Source organism: Sinocyclocheilus rhinocerous, unplaced genomic scaffold, assembly GCF_001515625.1.
Source record: "Sinocyclocheilus rhinocerous isolate Xijiao unplaced genomic scaffold, SAMN03320098_v1.1 scaffold2274, whole genome shotgun sequence".
Classification (NCBI taxonomy): domain Eukaryota; kingdom Metazoa; phylum Chordata; class Actinopteri; order Cypriniformes; family Cyprinidae; genus Sinocyclocheilus; species Sinocyclocheilus rhinocerous.
In genome coordinates this window covers 293,299-303,790 of record NW_015636081.1, presented here as the reverse complement: position 1 = coordinate 303,790, position 10,492 = coordinate 293,299, and the positions used below count along the sequence as shown (strand labels likewise).

Here is a 10,492-nt window from a genome sequence, read left to right as displayed (position 1 = left end):
CTAGCAACTGGTCCAATTTCCTCCACAGGGCAGCTCTGTGGACGTATGTGTCCAGTGCTCGCACTGGACACATACAATTAAGCTTCTGCTGTTTGGGCTACCGGAAGTGAGGAGGACAGAAGGCCTGGAGTATGACAGGCCGCGGTTTAGAGGAGGGAACCTTAAGAACCTAACCCGCTCTAGGGCAGAGGAAAGACTTAGCCAGACCAGGCGCAAAGTCTAGGTAGGAAGGGGCCACTGAGAGGGCCTGCAGATCCCCAACTCTCTTGAGAGAAGATATAGCCAAAAGAAAGGTCTTTACAGTAAGATGGTGATCAGATATCTCCTCAATAGGCTCGAAGGGAGTCCTACAGAGAGCTTCTAGCACCACAGCCAGGTCCCACGGGGGGACGCGAGATTGTACCGAAGGCCTCAGCACACCGCGGAGGAAACATGTAACCAGAGGGTGTCTGCCCACTGACTGCCCACCGAGAGGGGTGTGGTGGGCCGCAATGGTCGCCACATAGACCTTCAGGGTGGAGTGGGTCAACCCTGCGGAGAAACGGGCCTGCAGGAACTCCAGCACTGTACCAACTGGGCAGTTAACTGGGTCAAGCTGGCAATCTCCTCACCAAGAAGTGAAAAGCTTCCACTTCAGGGCATACAGTCTCCTCGTTGAGGGAGCTCTGGATTGGAGAATGGTCTCAACAACCTCGGTTGAGAGACCGGAAGCTACGAGTTGTGCCCCCTCAGAGGCCACACCCATAACTTCCACAGCTTTGAGAGGAGGTCCCTCCTGATGGGAATGTCCCATGGAGAGCCATCGAGGAGGGAAATCAGGTCTGAGTACCATACTCGGTCTGGCCAGAACGGGGCCACTAGCAGTAGACGGACCCCGTCCCGGCGCACTCTCTCCAGAACTCCCGGGAGCAGAGCGATTGGGGGAAAAGCATACAGACGACGCCTCGGGCAAGTCTGTACCATGGCATCCAGCCCCAGTGGAGCTGGATGAGTCAGAGAGAACCAGAGGGGACAGTGCGATGTCTCTCGAGTCGCAAACAGGTCCACCTGAGCCTGGCCAAAAGCTCTTCATATCTGCTTCACCACCTCGGGGTGCCTCGACAGGATGTCTGCTCACACATTGAGATGCCCAGGGAGAGACCACCGCTGTGTTGTCGGTGCGCACCAACACATGGTGATCTCTTAGGTCCGGGAGGAAGTGTCTCAATGCTAGAAACATGGCCAGCATCTCCAGGCAGTTGATGTGCCTCGTGAGATGTCGACCACTCCACAGACCGCGGGCCGAGCGGCCACTCATGACCGCTCCCCAATCAGTGAGGGACGCGTGCTTCGCTAGCATTACGCGGCGACAAGGAGCTCCCAGCACCGGGCCCTGAGACAAGAACCAAGGTTTCCTCCATATGTCTAAGGCAAGTAGGCAGCGCCGCGTGACCTTGAGCATGCGAAACGGGTTTCCACTCGGGGAGAACCCTTTGGTCTTGAGCCACCACTGTAGGGGTCTCATGTACAGCAGGCCAAAAGGTATCACGTTGGACGCAGCTGCCATCAGACCCAGCAGTCTCTGAAACTGCTTGACAGTGAGTGACTGGCCTTCTCTCACTCTCGCGACTGCAGTGAAGATCGAATTGATCCGAGCAGGGGACAAACGTGCCTGCATTGTGGTCGAATCCCACACCACGCCCAGATAAGTGGTCCTCTGGTTCTAATGGAGAACCATCTAATGGATGGTACACTTTTCTTGGCGTTTAGTCTTAACCCCAGCTCTTTCATGTGGGTGAGAACAGCATCTCGATGCCGAACCGCCACCTGCTCCGATTGAGCTAATATCAACCAATCATTGATATAATTCAGTATGCGGATGCCCTGGAGTCGCAGCGGAGCCAGAGCAGCATCCACACACTTCATGAAAGTGCGGGGTGAGAGTGCAAGGCCGAAAGGAAGAACCCGATATTGGTAAGCCTTGGCCCCGAAAGCAAACCTCAGGAACTTCCTGTGATGGGTGGATATGTGGAAGTATGCGTCTTTTAGATCGATCGTGAGAAACCAATCCTCGGATCTGATCTGAGACACGACCTGCTTGATAGTGAGCATCCTGAACTTCAGTCGCATGACAGAGCGGTTCAAATGACGCAGATCTAAAATGGGACACAACCCTCCAAACCAGAACCAGGACCACCTCGATGGCCTCCTTCCTCAAGAGAGTGTCTACTTATTGCTCCAATACCAGAGCCTGCTCGGGACCAACCAGATTGGGGATAACCCCGTTGAACTGAGGCGGAGGAGAAGCAAACTGGATTCTGTAGCCTCTCTCTACAGTGTGCAGGACCCACAGTTTCCACGCTGCCAAATAGTCTACTAAGGGAATCAGTCTCTTGAGACTGACCTCTGGTGTAATCGGAGCGGCTAGCTCAGTGCCCTGAAGCGGCGGACCGGCAGGGGACGGCTGAACTAGCTATTCCAGAGACCTCCGAAGAGGTAGCGAGCCTCCTAGTACCGCTACGTTTCCGTGCGGTGACTGAGAGAAGTGCTCGCCGGAGACCGCTGTGCCCTGAAGCACCGTAAGTGGCGGGTTGGCAGACCAATCTCCTGAGGGCACTGAGGAGAGATGGGCACCATGTAATGCGGTGTACACCTCTCTTCCCCAGAGGGGCCTGCCCTCAGAAGTCCTGAGCCACTTGCATCAGGACTTCTTGGCCGAGGAATTCTTTGCCTGAAGGATGGTCCGCAGATCCGGCTTAGGCTTGGAAGTCCCCGACCCAAACCCGCTCTGTTTCTGAGCCTCTCTGTGTGATGAGCTGGTACGCGGAGATGGCTGCTCCCGCCCGGCAGCCCCCTGAGCCAGAGAGCGGCGAGGGAGGAACCGCTGAAATGCCGCCGCTTGTTTACGAGCCTCCTGGTACCTGTCGACGATGGAATTGATGGCGTCGCTGAACAGGCCAGAAGGCGCAAGCGGGGCATCTAGGAGGAAGACCCTGCTCTCCCTCGAGAGCTGACTCTGCGTGCTTCGCTCCCAAGCAGACCATGCACAGACTGTGTGTATCCCCATCTGTAATATAACGCAGACAGGGAGGAACACACAGCCTATAACGTGGTCTGCTCTCGCTCTTAGAGTGCTTTGTCTTAGCCTCAGCTTAAGACATAATGGAGCTTATTGGTTGGGACAAACAACACTAAATAAGACTCACAACAAAGAGTTGACTGACACACACAGAGCATTTGCTGAATGACATAAAGCTGATGCCGGTTCCACCGCACGTGCTTTTATAGCTTCCTGGTCTCTACGTCACCCGCCCGTGACGTCTCACCCATCCATTGGTCTGATTATACACATGATTCAGAATGTGGTCACGCTGAAGGCGTTCCCATAGCGTTTCGATGCAGCTTGAGTTCGTGAAGGGGAACTCCTGTTTACATTGGTACTGAAGCCTGATTTGTTCATGTTTGTGTAGCTGCACAAACCAATGGCACTCTAGCCCACCAGAATGGGCGGAGCCGAGCTCTATATAAGTCGGCTAGGAGCGCCATTTCATCAGAATCATTCGACTGAAGCAACAGTCATCGATTTGCGTGCAGCTTATAGCACGGCAAGTGACACAATGCTCGTTCTCTTATCTCAGGGAACCGAGGTTACATCAGAAACCAGAGCGTTCCCTTTGGAACATTCTCATATGTTGTGTATGGGGAATGCATCCAATCACACCGTGCTATGAGCAGATACAGAATGACCTGCTCTGCAAGCCCAGTCTCGGAGCACTTAAGTTAAGGACTCCTAAAGAACATGAACCAAACTTGAGTCCTAAGCACTGCTGAGGACTGCAGATATAGCTATTTCCACCCTAAGGGAGAAATAGGTAGATAAAACAGAAATCCATGCCTGCAGGGCAGGGACGTCTAAATATAGAATCTATCAAAGAGGACGGTGACGACCCGCCAGCGGCCGCACAATCATAAGTCAAACTGAGTCCCAAGCTCAGCTAAGGACTACAGATATAACCATTTCAACCCTAGGGGAGAAATAGGCAGATTAAATCTGTGCCTGCAGGGCAGGGACGTCTAAATTATAGAATCTGACAAATGTTGACGGCGACGACCAGCCTGTAGCCGCACAAATCTCACTTATAGAAATTCCACTGGACCATGCCCAGGAGGAGGCCATTCCTCTGGTGGAGTTGGCCCTCACCCCGATAGGGCATTGCAAGCCTTCTGAGGCATAAGCCAAGGCTATAGCATCTACTATCCAGCGGGAAAGTCTCTGCTTCATAACCGGCAGCCCTTTACTGCGGCCTGCGAAGCAGACAAAGAGTTGCTCTGTTTGTCTGAAAAGACCAGAGCGCTCAAGCACACTCTAAGAGCCCTAACCGGGCAGAGTGGATTGGGACCCTGCTCACTGTCTGCAGCGGGAAGTACTAGAAGGTTAATAACCTGGGCTCCAAAACAGAGTTGAGAACTCTTTAGGTACATAACCTTGTCTTGGCTTGAGGACGACCTTACAGTCATTAAGCCCAAATTCAAGACAGGAAGCACTGATTGACAGTTCCTGCAAGTCACCCACTCGCTTGACCGACGCTAATGTCATAGGGATGATGGTCTTAAGAGACATGGGCCACAGGTCGGCCGAATGGAGCGAGTCCAGTCTCGGAGCACTAGGTTAAGGACCCCTAAAGAACATGAGCCAAACTGAGTCCCAAGCAGAGCTGAGGACTGCAGATATAACCATTTCCACCCTTGGGGAGAAATAGGCAGACTAAATAGACAAAATCCGCGTGGTTCAAAGGGAAGGGCCCCGTAGGGCAAGGTCACGGACAAGTCCCAGGTCGGCACGGTCTGAGGAGGATTAAATCTCTGGGTGCCCTTCAAGAACTTAACGACCAAGTCAATTCTGCCGATTGACTGGCCAGCTTCCAGGGAATGATTCGCTGCGATAGCTGGCACATAAACTTTGAGCTTGGAAGGTGCGTGCCCTTTGTCCAGCAACTCTTGAGAAAAAAGTCAGCACGTGGGACAGGTTACAAGAAACCGGGTCCAGGCTTCGTGCTGCACACCAGTCACAGAAAACTGACCATTTAAGGGCGTTAAGGCGTCTCGTAGACGGTGCTCTAGCCTGTAATATGGTGTCGCTCAATCTCGCTGAAAGTTGTTTAGACTCCCGTCGAGGCTCCAGACATGAAGGCTCCACAGCTCCGGCCTGGGGTGCCAAATCATGCCCTTCACCTGCCAGAGAAGGTCCATCCGTAATGGTATCGGCCACGGGGCATCTGCTGACAGCTGCACTAACTAGGGGAACCAAGTTTGATTCTTCCAAAGTGGGGCCACCAGGAGGACTGAGCAACCGACTTCCCTGACCCGACTTCCCTGATCCGGGGGGAAGGCGTACAGGTAAGAGCTGGGCCAATCATGGGCCAGCGCGTCTCGCTGCATGGAGAAATAAGTCAGGCAGTGAGAGTTGTCTTCTGAGGCGAAGAGGTCGACCTCTGCCCTCCCGAAGACAGACCAGATTTCCTGAACTGTCTGAGGATGTAGTGTCCATTCTCCCGGAGCTACATTGCCTCTGTACAGTATGTCTGCGCCAAGGTTCAGACTGCCCGGCACATGAACCGCTCTGATTGAGAGGAGTTTGCTCTGTGCCCAAAGTAGGAGGCGTCGAGCCATCCAGTAAAGGGAACGTGACCTGAGACCACCTTGTTGGCTGAAATAGGGTACCACCGTCATGTTGTCCGATCTGACCAGGACGTGGTGCCCCCTTAAGGTTTTCAGGGCCAGAAAAACCGCCATTATCTCGAGGCAGTTGATATGGAGGCGCCACTCGTGGATCGTCCAGGAGCCGAACACCAGATAGCCCTCTAACAGAGCGCCCCAACCAGTGTTGGAGGTGTCCGTCATGACTACATTCCTCTTGGAAGTCAGTCCCAACTGCACGCCTGGTTGGAACAGGCGAGAAGTTGTCCAAGAGGCCACAGCTTTGATACAGCGATGGGTCACCCTGACGTAAAACCGGCCCAGGCGCCAGGCATGGGACGGCACATGGGCTTTGAGCCATAATTGAAGAGGCCGCATATGAAGCAGACCTAGAGGAATCAGTCGCTGAATAGCCATGGACCGTTCTGGCGTAAGCCAAGCCATATGGGCAGAGTCTATCACATTCCCCAGAAAGACCGCTCGCTCTCTGGGAGACAAAAGAGTCTTGTGTGGGTTGATTTTCAACCCATGGCGCTCCAGATGGCTGAGCAGAAGTGATCTGTGTGCGATTAGTTCCCGTTCTGTTCTGGCTAAAACCAGTCAGGTAATTGAGGATGTGGATTCCCATTTGTCTCAGAGGAGAAAGAACCACGTCGATGCACTTCGTAAAAGTGCGAGGGGCCAGAGACATTTCAAATAGGACTGTGTACTGATAGGCCACTCCCTCAAACGTGAATCTCAAGAACGATCTGTGGTGGGGGGTTATGTGGATGTGAAAGTATGCATCTTTCAGATCCACTTTCAGAAACCAGTCCCCGGGACAAACCTGCGCGAGGATCTGTTTCAAAGTTAACATCCTGAATGGCCATCTGATAAGCGAGCAATTCAGAAGTCTGAGATCTAGAATAGGTCTGAGCCCGCCATCCTTCTACGGCATGAGGAAGCAGCGGCTGAAAAGCCTGACTCGCTGTTCACTACAGGTACCGTTTCCACGGCACCTTTTGCAAGCAATATTTGTACTTTGGACCGAAGAACATGAGCTTCTTTGTCTCGTACCGAAGTGTGAATAATACCTCTGAAACGAGGTGGCCTGCAAGTGAACTGGAGCGAGTAACCTCGTTTTATCATATTTAGAACCCAACTTGAACCACCGGGAATGGCTGCCCAAGCCTTGAACCCGGTGGCAAGAGGTTCTAATTTTACGAATGGAAGTTCGCCGTACAAGGGTGGGGAACTTGCATTCGTGAGAGTGAGGAGAGGAGAATTGCTCTTTTGTATGTATCCGCTATCAGCGGTAGTTTGATTGGGCATGCACTGAACTTAAAGGATGTGCCCAGCTTGAATAAAACTTCCATCACTCAGTGTTGAACGAAGGGATGGAGAGCGAGCGCGAGCTTTCTTAGAGGGAGTTCCAGCCTCAGCGAGAACTGATCCTTCCTTTTCCTCTCAAAAGTGCTTCGCTAGGTCAATGCTCTTTCAGTGAGAGCAGTTAGCCCCCGTGAGCGCAGCCTTGGCATGTGTGTGGTCCAGTCTATGCTGCGCGCATCTTTAGATCCGCTTAAAAGGATAAAACCGCTCGATGCAGATGAGGGGCGCTAATCCTCATGTGTAAAACACACTGGCGGATCAGTGTGTTGCAGGAAGAGTGAAGCATGCAGGACCTATGCTGCTGTGAAATCACTCCAGCCCTATTTCTCAGCCCCGCGACTTCACAGTTTCATTCTCCGAGGCAACTGGGAGGGGAGAAAGTGAGCGCGGGAGCAGCGGGGCCACCTTCATTGAAAAAGGCGAACCGCGAGTGAAGCAGAGCGAGATACACGCTCTCATCGTGACAGCGATCTGTCTCAGTAAGCGCAGCCCCAGTGTGGGCATGGCCCAGGCAAGCGGCACACTCAAAAACTGAAGCTGTCAGCGATATAGAATCATAGGTGACAGCATTCTCCTTTGATCCATCTAAAAAGATCGAACTGCTCGAAGCATATGAGGGGACGCTGATATTTACTTGTAAAACACATTAGCAGATCAAAGAGCTGTGTGGAGAGTGAAGCACACGGAAACTGTGCCGGCGTGAATCACTTAATCCTGATCGCTCAACCCGTGAGTTTGCCGTTTCTTCCTCCGAGGCAGCTGAGAGAAATTCTTTGAAGAAAGCGACCCGCGAGTGAAGCGGGGACAGACTCATGCTTTCGCAGTGAAAGCAGCCTGTCTCAGCGAGCGCAGCCTCAGTGGTGCACACACAAATATGAAGCTGTCAGCAATAAAGAATCATTGGTGACAGCATTCTACTCCAATCCGCCTAGAAGGATTGAGCCGCTCAATGTAATGAGAGGCGCTGATCCTTACATGTAAAACACACCGGAGGATCAAAGTGGTGGGGGAGAGTGAATACGGGGGCTCTATGCCGGAGTGAGATCATACAACCCAGTTGCTCAGCTCCGCGACTCACCGTTTCTTTCTCCAAGCTCGCTGAGAGAGGAGAAACAAGAGCGGGGCTGCCTTCATTGAAGAAGGTGGTCAGTGAGCGGAGAAGAGCAGTGAGAGTTTCAGTGAGCATGCAGTCTCTGCGTGGGTGCTGCCTAGACAGGTGACGCACTCACTGCGCCCTTCTACATTGTGCAGGGCTTCCCTGCACGAGCCACACGTGCCAAGAGCGGGGCTGCCTTCATTGAAGAAGGTGGTCAGTGAGCGGAGAAGAGCAGTGAGAGTTTCAGTGAGCATGCAGTCTCTGCGTGGGTGCTGCCTAGACAGGTGACGCACTCACTGCGCCCTTCTGCATTGTGCAGGGATTCCCTGCACGAGCCACACGTGCGGCACCACATTTGAATCAACGTCGCTAGGACATTTGCTCAGAAATTTGCTCTTTTAGTGCACCGAATAGCCACAGAGGAAGGCTCTGGTTTCTTCCTCTGTCGGGGCTCTTCGACGGCGGCGAGCTGCAGGCTGAGCTTCTTCCTTCTTCTTCGGCTTCGTAGTCCAGCGTCAGTGAAGAGATGATCTTTGTCGCTGGAGGAGAATATTCTGATGAAATGGTGCTCCGAGCTGACTTATACAAAGGTCGGCTCCACCCATTCTGGCGGGCTAGAGCGCCATTGGTTTGTGCAGCTACACAAACGTGAACAAATCAGGCTTCAGTACCAGTGTAAACAGGAGATTTCCCATACACAACGTGAGAGAATGTTCGAAAGTTTTTGGGATATCAAATATACATTACCAACAAAAAAGTTAAGTATTTGTAAAAAAAGATTTTGCCACAAGGCTGGCTTTTTGCAGCGTTTTTGGGCGTAAAAACAAATGTTCTTAGACAAATAGCTATTAAATTAGAATTAAATGTGACTTTTTAAAATAGAAAGCCTAAAATCGTATTTTTTAGTAGAACATACTCCAATAATCTGTTTTATTTGCGATTTTCAAAATGAAATTTTGCTTTTTGCTTCTGTTTTGTGTCTCCTGTGTTACAGAAATAGGTGAAAGATATTTATTTTTCTTAAAAGATTTCTTATAAGTGATCATAAAATAAGATAAAAGGCTTATAGTCTTAAGTAAATTTGTTGCTTTATTTCTGATGGGAAACTAGGCAAGCATACTAAATATGATTTTTGTATTTTAGTACAACAGGAAGAACACATTGTGCAGTGTTAGTTATATTTGTAGGATTTTAGGAAGCGTGAAGTCACACACAACTGATCTTTACCCCGCAGGTTCAGGACACCATGACCTCAGGAATAGAGCTGACAGCACGATAAACATCATCAGCCCTCCACAGGTAAGAGGAGAGAGATTTACAGCCTTTGCATTATTCAAAACTAGTGGTGGGATTTCTGTCTAAAGTCTAAAGTCATCTGCCTCACACCTGGGGAAAATGCTGATCTCTTGATTACTGTGTGAAACAATATTCAGTCAAACAAATAAACATTATGTAAATGATGCACAATGATACTTTGATGTAATCCTTTTTATTTTTGAAAATGTCGTTTACTTTCTGTAATCATGCTGAGATTACAAATAATCATATATTGTGTTTAAATAATTCATAATGCAAATTTTTCGCATTAATGCTAATTGTATGCTGGGTCATCTTCAGGAAACAACCTTTTCATTTTAAGTATTTCATTTTAAACTGTTGAACTTTCAAGAAATCATATTTTCTCACCTCATGCATAAACTACCAGGGCCATAACCATCATAGACACTGGGGAAATCACCATCCCAGGGTGATAAAATTTCAATAGATGCAAAATTTAGGTTGAATAAGATAAAAAAAAAAAAAAAAAATCCTCAAAAGGGAATGCACTAATTGATATTCCAGTGAAAACCAAGCATTTAAAAATACATTGTAAAAGTATATTGTTCTATTGTTCTCAACAGGTTCCTGATATTGTAATTTTCAGCACTCAAAATCAGAAAGAGGAAGATTTTTCTAACCTGTACTGCAAGGGAGCAAAGACAGTCCGCCGGGTCACCACTGTTTGACCTCAGGGTCGACCCCACATCAACCACCCACTGCAAGAAAGAAACAAAGGTCATATATGCTGAAAATGAAGATGCAATGGCTTGCATGTCTAGAGGACGGGGATCATCATATGAGCCCTGCAGTTATGTCAACTACATGCAGTCATTCACAGTCATGAATGCTGTTATATCAGCCACGTCAACATTGCATATGTTTTTTTTTTTGTCATTCAAAAAATGTAATGTAATTATTTTGCATTATTTTGCATTGGTATCCCACCTTTTTCAAGTGGAAATATTTTTAAGTTATTTACAGTACTGGTATCGGTATAGAGAGCTGCAGTGATGACATATTTTTGTAGTATGT

At 49.8% G+C, this 10,492-nt stretch overlaps 1 long non-coding RNA gene across 1 annotated transcript in view; it reads left to right on the top strand.

Moving 5' to 3' along the window:
- The window catches only part of LOC107747686 (uncharacterized), a 13,655-nt gene extending 3,298 nt beyond the window's left edge, over positions 1–10,357 (top strand). The window contains exons 4-5 of the long non-coding RNA XR_001640830.1: positions 9,375–9,439; positions 10,042–10,357. This is a non-coding gene — a long non-coding RNA (uncharacterized LOC107747686). The remainder of the gene's footprint in view (positions 1–9,374; positions 9,440–10,041) is intronic.
- Positions 10,358–10,492: the final 135 nt, after the last annotated feature.